The 14866-nt window shown below is 50.7% G+C and overlaps 1 protein-coding gene across 3 annotated transcripts in view; it reads left to right on the top strand.

The window, feature by feature from the left end:
• Nucleotides 1-14866, top strand: part of KAZN (kazrin, periplakin interacting protein) — a 243457-nt gene that overhangs the window by 208516 nt on the left and 20075 nt on the right. The window lies entirely within an intron of this gene.

Here is a 14866-nt window from a genome sequence, read left to right as displayed (position 1 = left end):
AAGCTCCGCTCAAGGAGCTGTTAAAGGACCAAGAAGTTATTGTTCTGCAGAAGAAGAGGGGGGGTAAACAATCAATTTGCAGCCCTTGGAGGGCCTGAGCATCCCCTTCATCAACCTGGCAGCCTCCCTTGTCCCTCCCTTGCTCTATATTGCTGAGTATAAAAGGGCTGTAATTATTAAAATAGCGTGTATAGGAGAATTTAGCCTCTCATTTGAGTTGTCCTAAATGACGCTTCAACAGCTGGTATGGAAGATAATAGGCTCTGTGGCAATTACATTGCCAGGGAAATGCCGTACGTGAATGGTTGGGATTCAGGCTGGAAGCCGGGGTGATTCTCTGCGTTTTTGTTAATGCACAGCTGCTTTGTAAAATATTTTGGCAGGAATGGCAGAGCTGTCCATCCAGCCGGTCTGCTTCCCCTCGCGGGGTTTGCTGCCAGCTTCCTCTGTCACCCCTAATCCTGCCCTGCGTGCTCTCTGTGAACGGTACCTGCGCTGAAGAGGATGCTGAGGGCTCAGCGTTTGGGTTATATTTGTGCCCCACTATTGCTTCTTCAGAGCAGGCACTGCTACTTGTTTGCCAACAAACCCTTGGATATCTAAAAATTAGGTTTTTAATTCACATTTGCACGCCAATGTACCCTGCTGTTCACTGAGGTTGTTGGGAATATTCAGGACCATGGCATCATTACATATTTACCTTTGGTACCAAAAAAACCAGGAGGATTGTATTTGTGTTAGGATAACATTCTTGAAAAACATGGTTGTGGTCCCTGCTGAAAAGCTGTTTTCTCTCTGAAAGCGCATCTTGTGTTTCGTGCCCATGAGTGCCTGGGAATGTGGTGCTTCACTGTTTGCAACAGGTTTGCAATTCCTCTGTGTTTTACCTGTATCTTTCCTCAAAAATCCGGTATACTCAAAAGCCAGGTAGCAGGTAGAAGAAATTCAGTATGTGTATTTTCACTTTTTGTGATTTTTTTAAGCTGGTTTCATGGTTTTCCAGGGCAGGGGCTGGATTAGGGTTGTTTGCTGCTGACCGTACATGTAAGGGTTGTACAGCGGAGGTAGGTGGCAGCCCCAAAATGCGATCCTGCGGCAAGCGAGCAGGGATGTAGGATAAATAGGCAGTGACAGGCCCAAAGCTGGTGACTCGGTAGGGTTGTAGTCCAGGCTGTGATGCTTTTCTTCTAGGGGGGTGTAGCAGGATCTCCTCCAAGCGCTTCGTTAGTGGGTGCCCCTTTCATTTGCTTGGGTATAAACCAGCGAGCACCTTGCTGGCAGGAGCTGAGCAGAGGTGAAGGTGGTGTAAGTGCAAGGAAAACCCCTCCCTTGGCTAGAGGGGGGCCGAGGTGGTGCCCTGGGGCTGGGGGTGCAGTTCGATGTCTGGCTGGGCGAGGGGCGATGGCCCTGACCCATCCCTTGGAGCGTTGCAGGGGTAAATGCAAATGCAGGGCTGCACAGCATCAGCGTGGTCTGCGCACAGCATCGCCTCGGGTACCCGTGCAATTGTACAGCGTGCGTTATATCCCCCTTCTATTGCCTACGATTTCTCTGGCCCTCCTTCGCTCTGTACTTGTGCCTTGTGCCACCGGCACAATCAAAACTCATTCTTTTCCCCATATGGCTCTTTTGATCTGTTCTTCCTCCCTTCCAATGCTGTGGTGGCAGAGCAGAGACCATGAGAAGTGGCTGGAGCAGATGCTGGTTGTCTCGTCCTCAAGTCAGGAAGTCCTTAAAATACGGGTATCCCCCCAAGGGCTCCTCTTTTCCTCCCCGAAACACAACTCCTCCGGGCATTTGGAGAGAGACTCCTGCATGTAAATCTGCTGTTACGGGGTATTGAAGGCTTACAGATCCCCTCAGAGGATCACTGGGACCTGGTGGAATTGGTTGAGCCCAAGTAACAACAGCCGCTAAGGAGGGCAGAAAGGAACCTGCTCCCAAACAGCTACAATTTCCAGGGAAAAGCTGGCTTTGGGACAAACCCTGTTCTCCTGCACCTGGTCATAGTCTCTCTTGAAGTTGAGGAGTGCTTTGTGTGGTGCTGGCCCTTCCTCAGCCAGGATTAAGGAAACAAATTGCTACAGGTAGCTTTATTTGTGTCCCTAGATCTAAAAAGATCATTGCAGATGATTTTCCAGCAGCAGAATAGTCGCGGCTGCAATTCCCAGGGGTGACTTAACTGAAATAACTATGCTAGGCATCGCAGATAACATCCAGTCCTACCCTATTTATAGCTGCGAAGGCGGGGGAGAGTTTCTTTTGGACTCGTTATCTCTGGAGATGCTCCTTGTGATGCCGTAAAGCTGAACTCGGCTCTCCGGGGATCTCTCCGGAGGGCAGCCTGCATTTCTAGCCCTCCCCGAGCCCAACGCGGGTGGTGGGGACCGCAGCCTCCACCCCGGGGAGCTGCCAGCGGGGACCGGCTGCTTTCTGGCCAGACGGCTCAGTTATTTCCAATAAGAAAGGGATTTTATAGCATTTTAACTTTGCAGGTGGGCTGGTCTGGTACGGGTTATAGGTGCTTTTCCCCATATAATTAACCATGGTCACAGAACACCCAATTTCCAGGTGTCTGTGCCCGAAACTCCCAGAGTGGAAGTCCCGCTGTGCATTTCTGGGGCTGCGTTTCGACTTTCTCCGCAGTGCTTAGGGCTGCCAATGCCTGGAAATGCTGCCTTTGCTGAATTCCCCTTGGAGCCCTGCCTTCCTTCCCCGGCTGGAGCTGGATCAAGTAATATCTCTCTGCCACGCTTTGGAGATAAGGCAGGAGGCTGAGCAAACCTGCCGCTATCTCTGTTTTAATTTTGATTTGCAAAAAGTGTCGAGCCAATGCCTCTCCGCCCAGATCAGGTCCTCTTATCAGGGGGATTATAAGCAGCTCACTAAACAATATAATCCCTGTATAACCCTCAGCAATCTTTCAGGAGGATTTTGCTGAAGAACAGAGTGGCTGAAGAACAGAGTAAAATCTCTGGCTATAGGATTAATTGGTATAAAATCAAGCTTGTATTTGACCACGTGTTTTAAAAAAAAAACCAAAACCAAATACAAGTGACTGTATTTCTGCTTGTTTCCTCTTAAATGATCTCTCAGTGGCTCCTGCACTTGCGGAGGCTGATTTATGGGTGCAGCAACTTGGAGGTACATAACGGTGTGCAGGTTTGGGACTTCAGGTGTCAGAAGCGTTTGCTCTTGGGGCAGTGCTGCAGGTTCAAGGTTTTTAGATGGAAATACTGTGGCGACTATAGGCTGTGCCTTGCCATGGATGCTCTGGGGCTGTTCTCCCTCTGCCGCGCTGCTCCCCGGCCCTTGGGGTGAGCCTGGTCTGTGCTTTGCTCCAGGACCTGCTGTGCTGCTGGGCTGCAGCTCTCCCGGGCAGATATATTCGTGCCTGGGCAGGTTCAGCAGCCCAGGGGAATGATTTTGTTTCCAAATCTTGTTTTTTGTTTGTTTTTTAACTTTGGAAACTCAGTGCAGAGTTTGCCAGTGGTTTTCTTTTCGCTTGCTGAGCTGCTGGTATTGAATGCGAGAGGGCAGGCTGGGTTACTAAAGAGGTTTTGGTTTCCTTGTTGACTGCTCACTCTTTTTTTCTTGCCTCCAATAAAAGGAAATCGATAGCAGCGAGCAGCACCGAATAGCTGTGTGTTGCACGATTTGATTCTTGTCCCAGGAACCGGCTGGGATTATCGGTTGTCTTTGCGCTTTGAATTTTAATAGCATTAACTATAGTGTGTAGTCATGTTATTTTAAAATCCCGTCTAAAGTTGCTTCGTAACGCAGAAGCAGACACCACTCGGGCTGTGTTTTTCTCCTCCCTCGCCTGCAGAAATCGCAACCAGAATTGAGACAGATTTTGAAGGTTAAAACTTCCCAGATTGTTTCCCTCTCAGTTGTCATTTTGGGACGGTTTTGTTTTCTTTCTGATTGCATCAAATATTTGTAATCCTGCGGGGACTGTGGTGCGAGGGTGAATCTCGCTCAAAAAAATAAAGGGATTTTTTTTTATCATTTCTGCATTCTGGGGGGAAATTGTTGAACAGAGCAGTTACCAAACATGGCTAAACATGGCAAAGGTTGGGGCCGTGCTCCGCGATGCCACTCCTAACGCCGTTTAACTGGGTATTTGAAGCACGGCCTGAGACTTTTATATTTAGAAATATTGAGCTGTCAGATGGAGACCCTTTCACCCAACCTGATTTTTACATTTTTTTTTTCCTTCTTGTCTGGCAGGCAGCCCCTGGGAGAGGGGACTTGGCCAGCGTCCTGTCCCAGCACACATAAGGCACAAACCAGCTGAAATATTAAAAACATCCCTCTCTTACTAAGGAAAAAAAAAGCTTTGAACAATTTTGAGTCTTTGAAATCTTCTGGGTGCGCTCTGCGTTGCGGGGGGGGGGTGTCCGGTGTGTGAATGACCAGTTATTTCTTTAATTTTTCCAGCTTTAAACCTAATCCTGGAGTCATCGTTGGGTGGCCACCACATCTCTGGCTCCAGGGGACTGTGCCAGGCTCCGGGTCATCCATAGAAACTCTTATTTGCCGTGCTGAGGGCTTAGGGCGCGGCGACCTAATCCTTGGGTCTGTCCCGGCTGAGTCCCCTCGCTGGCACTGCCGTGCGGGTCACTCCGGGCTTCGGCGCCTGCCGCTGCGCGCAGCCTGGCTTTCCCTGAAACGCCGCTTCGTTTCGTGCCCCCCTTGCAAACACCCCGAGCCTGATGCATCTTGCAGACGGAGCTGGGCATCCTCTTCCCACACGCTGTTGCTTGCACCAAGTTAGATGCCTTGCATCTGCTCCTTCGTGGCTTATTTTCCCCCTCCAAATCCCCAAGTTGCTTTGGTTGTGTTTTTGTTATTATTGGCCTGATCTTTTCAGTGCAGCAGTGTTTTTTCTGGGGCAGTGCCCAGTGCCGGGCACAGCTCGGGAGAGGTCCTGTGAGGGCAGTGTAGAAAAGGTGCACGGCATTGAAGCCTTTATGCGAGTAAATAGCGGGAAACAACATCTTTTTTGTCTTGCTCAAGTAATGCATTGAAAACCCGTGCTTGAATTATTATTCTTGATCACATTTAGTTTTGAGTTAATACGATTGTTTTTTGGGTACCTGTCTCCTAGGATCATTTATTACTATTTTCATTTTCTAACTCTAGCTGTTTTATAATCATGGTTCAGGTTATATTTGGAAGAGATAAAGGTTCCTTTTATTTGCTTTGCTTTCTGAGCAGTACACAGGGAAAAATGCAGCAGTCTTTCCTATACTGGGAAGGGTCATGAACTTTTATTTATAAGCTGAAAGCTGAGATTTTCATGAGTCCATGTGACTTAAAAAACTGAAGTTTGGGAGGCGAAAAAAGAAAAGAATCCAAACCCAATAAATACTATGAGACTTGTGATGAAGTAATAAAAATTGGCAGCTCCTGTTGCTGCACATCTTGCTCCAATAATCTCTCTCCTCTACTCCCTGCATAAACTCCTATCCCACCTCTCTTCCCCGGTGCCCCTCGTTCTTCCCTGGCGCACGCTGCGTCCCAGCGCTGATGCTGGGAGTATCCAGGGTGTCACGCTGGAGCCAAGATCCCTCCCCAGGGCAGTGTCACCATCCCCAGCGCCGTTAGGAGCTGCGGCAGCTCCACAGAGAGCCCAAGTGCAAACGGTGTCCTGACAGCGGGCGAAAATCGGGGTTGCGCCGAGTGAAGGGGTGCAGCCCTCAGGGTTGCAGACCTGTCGCTGTGCAGTTGTGCAGCGCCGTGCAACTTCGTCGCGTCCTTGCTGTGTCCTAGTGCACTTTCTGAACCGAAGTGACGTGGGGAAGGCTGAGCAGGGAAGGGGTTGTAAGACCACGGGTAGTGGATGCACGAGCAGTCAGAAGGGTTGTGAACATTGCAGTGATTATTTTTCCCCCATATCTGTCCTGTGCTCACACCAGCGATGCTCTTGACTGTCGTGTTGCACATGGTGCCCAAACGCTTAGCCCTAAAAACTTACCTCAGCAGCAGTGTCCTGGTACTCAAAGCTTTCCAGCTGGGCTCCTTGGCTCCTTGGGGCTTGCCAATGAGTTTGGCTTCAGCAGGAGTTGCAGAGAAACTGGAAAGAAACCCAATGGCAGGGGCCTGCTAAATATTGCATGGGTAAAGACTTCTGGCTTGGGGCCGTTGCTCTCTGCAGCTCTGCCTGGGGACCAGGGGTGCTGGGGGTCAGAGCCATACTCTCCAGCTTAGATGGAAACTGGAAAGCCACTTCCCTTTTTGCTCAGAGATCAGTTGTAAAAATCACCAGGGTCCCACCCAGGTCAGGAAAATCCAGCAGTGAGACCAGGATTTGAATGTGCCACGTGAGGGTTTTTGCTTCCATCCGTGCAAGGGCAGCAGGACCCGTTAAAATAGAAAGGGCATTGAGGGTTTTGCACATCCACCCTATGACTTTAAGCAGCGTATGCTTCCTGGGGAGCTTTGAAAGGCATTTAATGCAATTTAAAAATTAAACCAATCCTTCAGCTGGCTTTTTCCAGCCATGGTTTGGGTCCATCAGGAGTGGATGTAAATGCTGTGTTTTCTTGGAGCTTGATGTTCTCGGCCGCTCCGTGCTCACCTGGCGCTTGGGTGCCAGAGGAGTTGCAATGCTCGACCTCCCTGGGCTTTCTGTTGTGTCCAGGTAAAACATTTCAGAGCATGGCTGCCTCCAGAAAGCATCGCTATTTTGCTTCATCTGGTTGGAAATAAAAAATACGAGGTTTTTTTCTCTGCTTAGCTGGGTTGCAGTGCTTCCTTGCACACCACCCGCCTTCTCCGGGATGCAATTTTCTACCCTAGCAAGAGTGGTCTCCCCAGCAGTATTGATGCTGAGCTCATTCCATAGGGATCTGGCCCCGGACTCCAACCTGATGCTGCCAGCGGCTGGGCTTTTGCTACTGGCTTTGGCATCTTCTGTAGCTTCTGCTGCTCCTTTTTGGGTTTTGTTTTGGTTTAAGTTTTTTTATATTTTATTTTCCCAGCCCTGGGTTTGCCTGGTGCAAAGCGCTGATAACTTTGTGAGAGTGGCTGCCTGCCGGCTCCAAGCGCTGCGGCACAAGCTAAGATTAATATAAGGCTGTCACTTTTATTAACTTTGCAACCTAGTGCGTTATTTAATTCCAGGCAGGCACCAAGTGCAGCCCTCCAAGCTTTAAATGGCTTTTTCTGCCTTTGTGCATGCGTATAAAATAGATGTGCAGCGGGCGGTGTTACACCGCCTGCCACAATGCTCCCATCAAGTAACACTGCGGGTATTTCAGAAAAAAACACATTTTTGGTAGCGCTCGGGGTTTGGCTCCCCATTTTCAGCCTGCCGGTACCAATTTGGGGTCTGTTTGGTCTTTTTATGGTGCAGGGGTGTATTCATTTCATTGCAGTCAGGTGTGCTGTGATATTTCATGTGGTGGTAAAGTTACGGTGTTATGTGAATGGTTGAAAACTCTCAGGCGTTTGATTTTTGTCCTACAGGGACAGGGGGAAGACAGGGAAAGACAAACTTTGCTGCGAAGGAGGTTTTAATAAACATAGTTTGGAAGTTCAATAAGTGGCACATAAATAAAATATCTCTCTCTCGCTGCTTAGGCACTTGGAAAGACCTTCAGGTTTATTGTCTATTTAAAAAGGAAAAAAAGCTTTTGGAAAGGGGGCTCTGAGTCACTGAACAGTGATGGGCTGCAGACGCGGGAGCAGAGATGCAGTGGGGCTGCTGGGGAGCATCGGGTTTGTGCATGACGTGGGCTCAGCCTGCGAATTCACACCCGCCAAGACAAGCGCTAGCCTTTTAAATCAACATTAGCCCCTTAAACATCAGAATTGGGGGCAGTTTTCCCGCTGTCAGCCCGTAACTTGCCATTAAATTGATGGGCTGTTTTAACAGGGAGAAAGCTGCTCGGTACTGCCCTGCACCGTGCTATCCGTCTCCTTGCTGCAGTGCAGTTATTTTTATCTATTATATATTGTTCTCGGTAGAATTATTCTGCCCCCAGCTTGTAGATAAGGACTGTTACTAAATGAACTTGAGTTCTTCCTTGAAGGTTAAGTTGCTGCCTTGCAAGTGGGCGAGTAAGGCGGGGAGATGCTTTCCCTCCTTCCCCTCCGCAAAACTCGTGGGCTTCAGCCCTGACCTGGCGATTTTGTGGAGTGTTACTTGAAAAAGGCGAGTATTGTGCTGGAATGCTGGGCTTAGTCCTCCGAGCTGGCGGCTCTTCCCGAGCCCTTTCTTATGAAGATGCCACCCGGGTGTCAGCTCTCGGGTGGGATCCTGCAGCACAAATTTGGGAAAGTTTCTTGCAGGCATGCCCGGGAGCGTTCCCGTAGGATGCGGGTCACAGATGGGGGATGTGGCGGTTTTGGGTGCTCCTCAAAAATGAAGTGGCAGCTTGTAACCCCCCTCGGAGCAGTGCAGGGGTGTAATTTTTATGAAAAGTGCCCGGTTCTGGGTAGCACCGTCGTGGTGATGCTGGTCCTGCAGGCTGGATTAAGACCAGCCCTGGTGCTGGCATCTTCTGGGGGTGTGAAATACATAACTAACAGCAGCAATACAGCTGCTGATCTTGTCCTGAGACTCCCCTTCCCAAAGTTTGGCGTGGAAGGATTAAGGTGAAAAAATCCGTAGAAAAACATACAGAAAGTGTGGCTGTCGGCTGCTCTGCCCAGAGGTTAATTTTTCGGTTGGCAAGTGAAACGACGGTGTATTTAGTCCTGGCTTTGCTGGCAGGGAGCGGGTTGGCGATTGGAAGGCTGCGGTGGGATACGTCGGGTGGGTGATACGAGGCTGTGTCTCCCTGGAGGCTTCCCCTCGGTCCTGGAGGCGTTTCTCCGTTGTTATTTGTAACTCAGCTAGAAGGGGTTGGTCACTTAAAAGAACCCAGCAGGACGGCAGCGTCGGCCCCGTGCAGCTCACGGGGTCTGCACGAGCCTCCCTGGCTCCAGCCGCGGCTCCAGCGCCCTCGCTCCCTCGCGCCGGGCGGCTGTGGGGGATGCGGGGATCCGGCCCCGGCCGAGCGTCCCTCCGCGGCACGGGGCGATGGTTTTTCTGCAGGTCCTTCTGTCGGTGGGCCGTGTTGGTTAACAAACACGGCTGCCGCAGGTTTTTAGAACCTGTTAGCATGAACCATTGACTCTTCCTTTTAGTTATTCAGGTTCTTTTAAATTTCTTTTTTAAGTGGAGCTAATAGGCTGTGCAGAGGAGGCTTCCAACCACAGCCCTTCCTCCCCAGAGGAGCTCTGTTTGTACATCGCCAGCTAATCTCTTTTCTTCATTATTCCTTATCTTCCTCGAGCTGATTAATTGCCTTCAATTGATTTATAAATATTCTGTTGATGCACGCAGCAGACAGGAGGGGAACGGGATACGTCCGGGCACACGGGGTCATTGATCTGTGCAGCCCCCCTGGGCTTTCCTAACCTGCCTGCAAGGCCAAGCGAGTTCAGCCAGGCTTTATTCCCTTTTTTTTTGCAATTCCTGCAAGCCACCAGAAATTGTCCTGTAGTGACCTTTTGAGTCTTTACTGATGCACATGTACAAACCTTGCTGCTTTTTGTGGTCCCGGCTGAATAGCCACCGGGACATGGGCACAATCACGGGCGCACTGAGGTGGGTTTTGTGCTTTGCCAGCTTCACCAGTGGCAAAGGAGGTGCTGGCATGATGCACATTTCCAACTCGGTTGCTGCATTGCATCCACTCCCAAATCTGCATCTGATCGCTGCACATGGCTCCAAAAACGTGAGCGGGTGAAATGGTTCTTCCTTGCCGCTTTGGAGGTGCAAGATGGGGATGTGAGCGGGATGTGGGTGGTCTCTGCCCAACCTCCCCTCCCTCCGTGCCCGGTGAGCAGCAGGTTTGGGGTGAAAAGAAATGGGGTTTGGGTAAATGCTTTCCATATGGATAAATGCAGCAGGTTGCGTGGGCAGCAGCTGGGCTGGCAGCAGGTGTCGTAAAAAGATGTTTTCTATACTGGATTCCTTAATATGCGTACGTATATTGCTGGAGTGGTTAATGAAGAGGGATCATTAGAATTACTTATTTGAAACTCTCTGGAAGCTAAAGTGCAGCTTTGAAAAAATTTTTTAAAAGGCAGTAACATCTGGCTAGTAAAGATAGCGTCCAATTTCGGAGGCGAGTTGCCTGTCTTCAACCCCATTAAAATCATGCGTGTCATTGAGGATGCAAAGTGATTTTTAGAAATGGAAGCACATTTTTATATACAGATAAATTATTAACCTTTCCTGGTAGGCTTCCTTTTTTTTTTCTCCTGTTATTTGTGAGTGTGCAGCCTGTTCCCTGCCGGTGCCTCCCTGCTCGGGCAGGCTGAGCTGGCTGGCTCTGGGGACGTGATGGCCCTTGGTGGCCTTGCAGTGACGTTCCTGGCTGTGCAGCGGGTGAGATAAGGCTTCGCAAACCTCGACAAGAAAACGTTTCCGAAAGTTTGAGACCTGCTGCGCAGCTCTGGGTTTTGTTGCTGTTTGATTTACTATTATTATTTTGATTTATTATTCTCCTCTTTCACCATAAAGTGGCTGGTGGCACAGGCACAACCTCAATGTATAGCAACTTAATTACATGTTGCTAATGAGAGATTGCCAATCGAGCGGGCTGTTTTACAGCCCAGGCTGCCGCTTTCTTGTATATTTGCAGGAGTTGTGCAATTTCTTTGTCATCATATATGGTAATATATTCGCTGCAGCGTGACATAGGATGAGGTTCAATGAATAATGTAAAACTCAGAATAACACTGAATCTATATTAGATGTGCTTTTCCCCCCAGCGTTATTTTTAAAAGGAAAATATTGATTCTGGTGGGGTTCGGCGGTCCAAAGCTCTCGGAGAGCCCACGTTTCGCTGATCGATACCCAAGCCGGGTGGCCGGCCGTGCCCTGTCCCCTCCACGGCTGCAAATGAGAGGCTGTCGGTGCCGCCCCGCGCGCTCGTTAGCGCTGACGAAGCTGGGGAGGGCAGGAAGGAGTCGGTGACGTTTGCCTCTGGATGCAGATGTGGCAGGAGCGCGGAGCGGGTGCCGCCCCGGGCAGGGAGCAGCAGGCTGCTTGCGAAGGGCGCAGCTGAGGTTTTGGGTGCGTGGCCCGTAAGTGATGTGAATATAAACTGGCAACGAGGATTTGGGGCTTTCCTTGCCTTCTAACCGCCTCCGAAGCAGGGTGCTCGTCGCCCTGGATGGAGCAGGGTGGGCTGTGTTGGGGTTTAGGTACCAGGTGAAACAACCCTCCCCAGAATACATTTTTTTTTTCCCCAGTTACTGTCTTGGAATGCTAATTAGGATGGATAATTTCTATTTGTTTTCCTTTTTTTTTTTTTTAACCAAATTCTCCCTATTCTGATCTGTATCATTTATTTTTGTGGGCCGTTATCTTAGTCTCATTACAGCCTTTTAGCATTTGAATGAAAATATCATAAGGAAGCCAGAAGTTGTTAGGTATAAAACATCTGTGATAACAACTATAATTATCATGATAAAATAAAAAACACAACCGAAATAACTGTGATGAGTTCAGGAAACTGTACCAAAAGAGGTTGTAACCCGCACGACGATGTTTACCCTTTACTTGTTACTTTTTTGCCTCTTAACCTTGCAAACAGCTTTTGCAATGCTATTTTTAAGAAGGGGAAGGTCACTGTGTATGGCCTGGGTAGGGACATAAAAAAAAAACTTTGGATTTTTCTCTCCATTGAGGCTTTAATTAATCAATGCAAAAACTCTCAGCGATGCACGTGTGATTTTCAGGAGCTTAAAATACTCCAGCAGTGCTGGAGGAGGAGGAGGTGCCAAGCGGTGCCAAGTTCCTGAATGAAAATTACTCTTACCACCTCTGGTTTTGGAGCCAGATCTATGTTAATTAATCCTTCCCCTTGCACGTTACATTTTGCAACCTCACCGCCGTTGATTTTTAACTCAGTAAAAGCAGACGGAGGCTTCCCGAAGCGCCTCCGAAATTCCCAGCCGAGTGCTCTCCCTGGTGACAACGCCAATTTGTTGCGAGTGAAATGTTTGACAAAAATGTGTCATTTTTGAGAAAAGTTTTCCTTGAAAGAAAAACCGGAGGGGAGAAGAAACCAGCTCTGTTTCGAAACATCTCCTTGCTGCTTTTTTTTTTTTTTGTGAGAGACGGGGATGGGGAAGGGGGTTTCCACGGGCACGGGGGGAAATGTTTTAGCAAGATTTCGTGGAAGCAGATGGCATTTTGATGCAGGAGACCTTGTACGAGCTCTCCTGATTTTTCTGTTCCAGTCGATGGGTATGTGGTTTTTATGGACAGCTCTGTTCTCCAGGTCAAATGTAGCTCTGCAAGGACCAGCTCCTGTCCAGAGGCACATAAATGTATCGCTGACCTTCTGCAGATACTTCTCACGGGGCTTAGGTTATTCAGCAATCACTGCAGGTGCCTGTGCCTTCAGGGCAGTAATATACATTGACATCCATATGGTCAAGCTGCATTTAATCAACCACCAACTGCCATGAAGTGTTTCGGTGAGAATGGTAACTTTTTGAGTGGCGATGCTGAAGTTGAAGTGCTTCTTGACCCCACCTTGACTCTCTGTTGCAGGTCTCTGGTGGCCCCTGCCCTTGCAGGTGATGGTTTTTTCAGCCCAACCTTGAAGGAGTTGGGAGATTTTGGTGGTGACCACCCATAGCCCCAGCCCAGCCAAGGCATCCTGCGTGCAGCACCCCACGCCCACATGCGTGGACAAGGATAAATCTTTTGCAGAAGCCACTTCTTTGCTCATTAGCAAAACTGCCTCGTGGAGAAATATGGGTGTCTGGGGTTGCGTGGAAATCCCAATCTCCACTGGCTCCATTATCAACCTCTTCCCTCCCAGCCTCCCAGTTAGGTGTGCTGTGACCCCAGGAAAGCCGGCTCTCGTTAGGGCTGATGCCTTCTCCACGTGTTGTCTCCAGAGGGGACGGTGTGCGAGCAAAGCTCCCTGTCGTGTCACCTCCCTCCTGGCAGCAGCCACCACCGGCAGGCGGTAATGGGTTGCTCCAAAGCAAGGAGAGGAAGCCCAGACCCCAACCCCAATTTAACTGCAGCCAAAAGCGCGACTGCTGCCCGACACGGGCACGCTCGGCGCCCGGCTGCACCATGCAAACCCGGCCAAGGCGTGCACCGCCTTTTAATTAACCGGCACCCTTTTTCTGTGCACCTTCCAAAGGGGGTTTTAATCAAGTAGGAAGGGGCAGGGGAGTCCCTGCAGGTGGCATCGCTGGATTAAAGAGCAGCGGTACCGCACCGTCGCAGTACCTCCTGCTGCGTGCGTGCGCTGGGGACGGGTGCTGCGGGCACGAGTAATGCTGCTTGGTCCACCATTAGTCAGCAGGAGCAAGGACGCGAGCCCAGCCAGGGAGGAGCGCGACGGGTCGGAGGAGGCTCCGAGGAGCTGCTCTTGGGGAGCTCGAGGCTTGTGCAACGCCCGTGACGCGGAAGACCTCCTCCCTTTGCTTTGGTTCGGGGGCATCACCGCTCCGCACCTTCCCGTGCCGTGGCAGATCACACCAAGAGGTGCACAGTTACCTCCGCACTGTGCTTGTTTGTAAAGCAGATTTAAATCAGCGGGTTCTCCCAAATCCAGTGGTGTTTCCTTGCTCGCGTGGGGTTGCTCTGGCTGCCACGGCGTCCCCGCCACATTGAGAGCTGAGTCGGCACGGGCGGGCGCGCTCCGACTTGATCCCTGAGGAGGGGAGTTGTGCAAACAGGGAGTGATGGGAGGTGACGCAGCAGCCAAGAGCGGAGGTTTCGTGGGCTTCGAGGAGCCGAGGCTGGTGATGGCAGGGGCTGGGGCAATGGGTGCATTGCACACCCCGGCTGCGATGCTGGAGGCGGTGCCATGGCATGCACCGGGCTGCCAGCAACGTCAGCGCTGTCAGTGCTGGCCCGTTGCACGCACCGGGGCTTGTTGCAATAAGAACCATAGCTTGTTGCAACATAAAACCCAGCTCCCTTCCCGTTCCCAAGCTGCTGGCGAGGAAGCAGCAGGGTAGGGAAAGCGGGCAGTGCCTGGCAGCAGGGTGTGGGGCTGGTGAGGACCTGGTTTATTGACCCAGCTCATTTGGGCATGCGACGACTGTGGCTGCATCTCTTCCTCGCTGGGGGCGGCTCACTCCTCCCGCGGTTACACTCTGTCACCCGCTTCCCAAAAATCTAAAAGCCGGTGCACGCAGGGTGTGCCTCAGTTTCCCCATGCTTAAGATGCTGCTGCTGTAGGGCGCGGGAGCTGGATTTGCAGTGGCTGGTGGAGGCTTCGCGTGCCGGGCACTGTTGGAAAGCAGAATATGGTGATTATTTTTTTTTTTTCCCCCATCTGAGACTGTGTTTTCTGAACTTAGTGCAGGTCTTGCCCTCCTGGGCAGAGCAAGAGGTGCGTGCAGGCAGCGTGCTGGGAGCTGCTTGCAAAGTGTCCCCACTCCGGGGCAGCGGCCGCCCGGCCCTCGCCAGCCCAGGTAGCGGCAAAGAGGCTGGCACAGCCCAAAGTGCCTCTGCCCGGTTCTTCATCTCTTTGGTGGGGTGAATACATTTTAAAAGTGGGTCTGCTGTGGAAGGCTTGGAAACACGTGGCCCAGGTGGCTGGATAAAGGCAGGTAACGGCGCAGCGTGTACCATGGCGTGCAAAAAAGCAACACCCAAACAAGCCAAGCAACCCCAAAAAGCTGGGTTTCAGAGAGTTTGCTTTTTCTGGTGTACATTTATGCAGCTTTTATTATAGAAAAGCAAGTTGTCCTTACTTTCTGTCTGGGTTTTGCCATGTCCCCGCTCATCCCGTCCTCCAGCTCCCCCTCTCTGCCCTTCCTTGCTGCAGGGCCAGTCGTGGCGGTTTGCAGGAGGAGGCCGGTCTGCGGTGATGCTCCC

Source organism: Calonectris borealis, chromosome 23 (assembly GCF_964195595.1).
Source record: "Calonectris borealis chromosome 23, bCalBor7.hap1.2, whole genome shotgun sequence".
Lineage (NCBI taxonomy): Eukaryota > Metazoa > Chordata > Aves > Procellariiformes > Procellariidae > Calonectris > Calonectris borealis.
The sequence above is the reverse complement of the archived record's forward strand: the minus strand, read 5'-3'. Positions and strand labels throughout refer to the sequence as shown.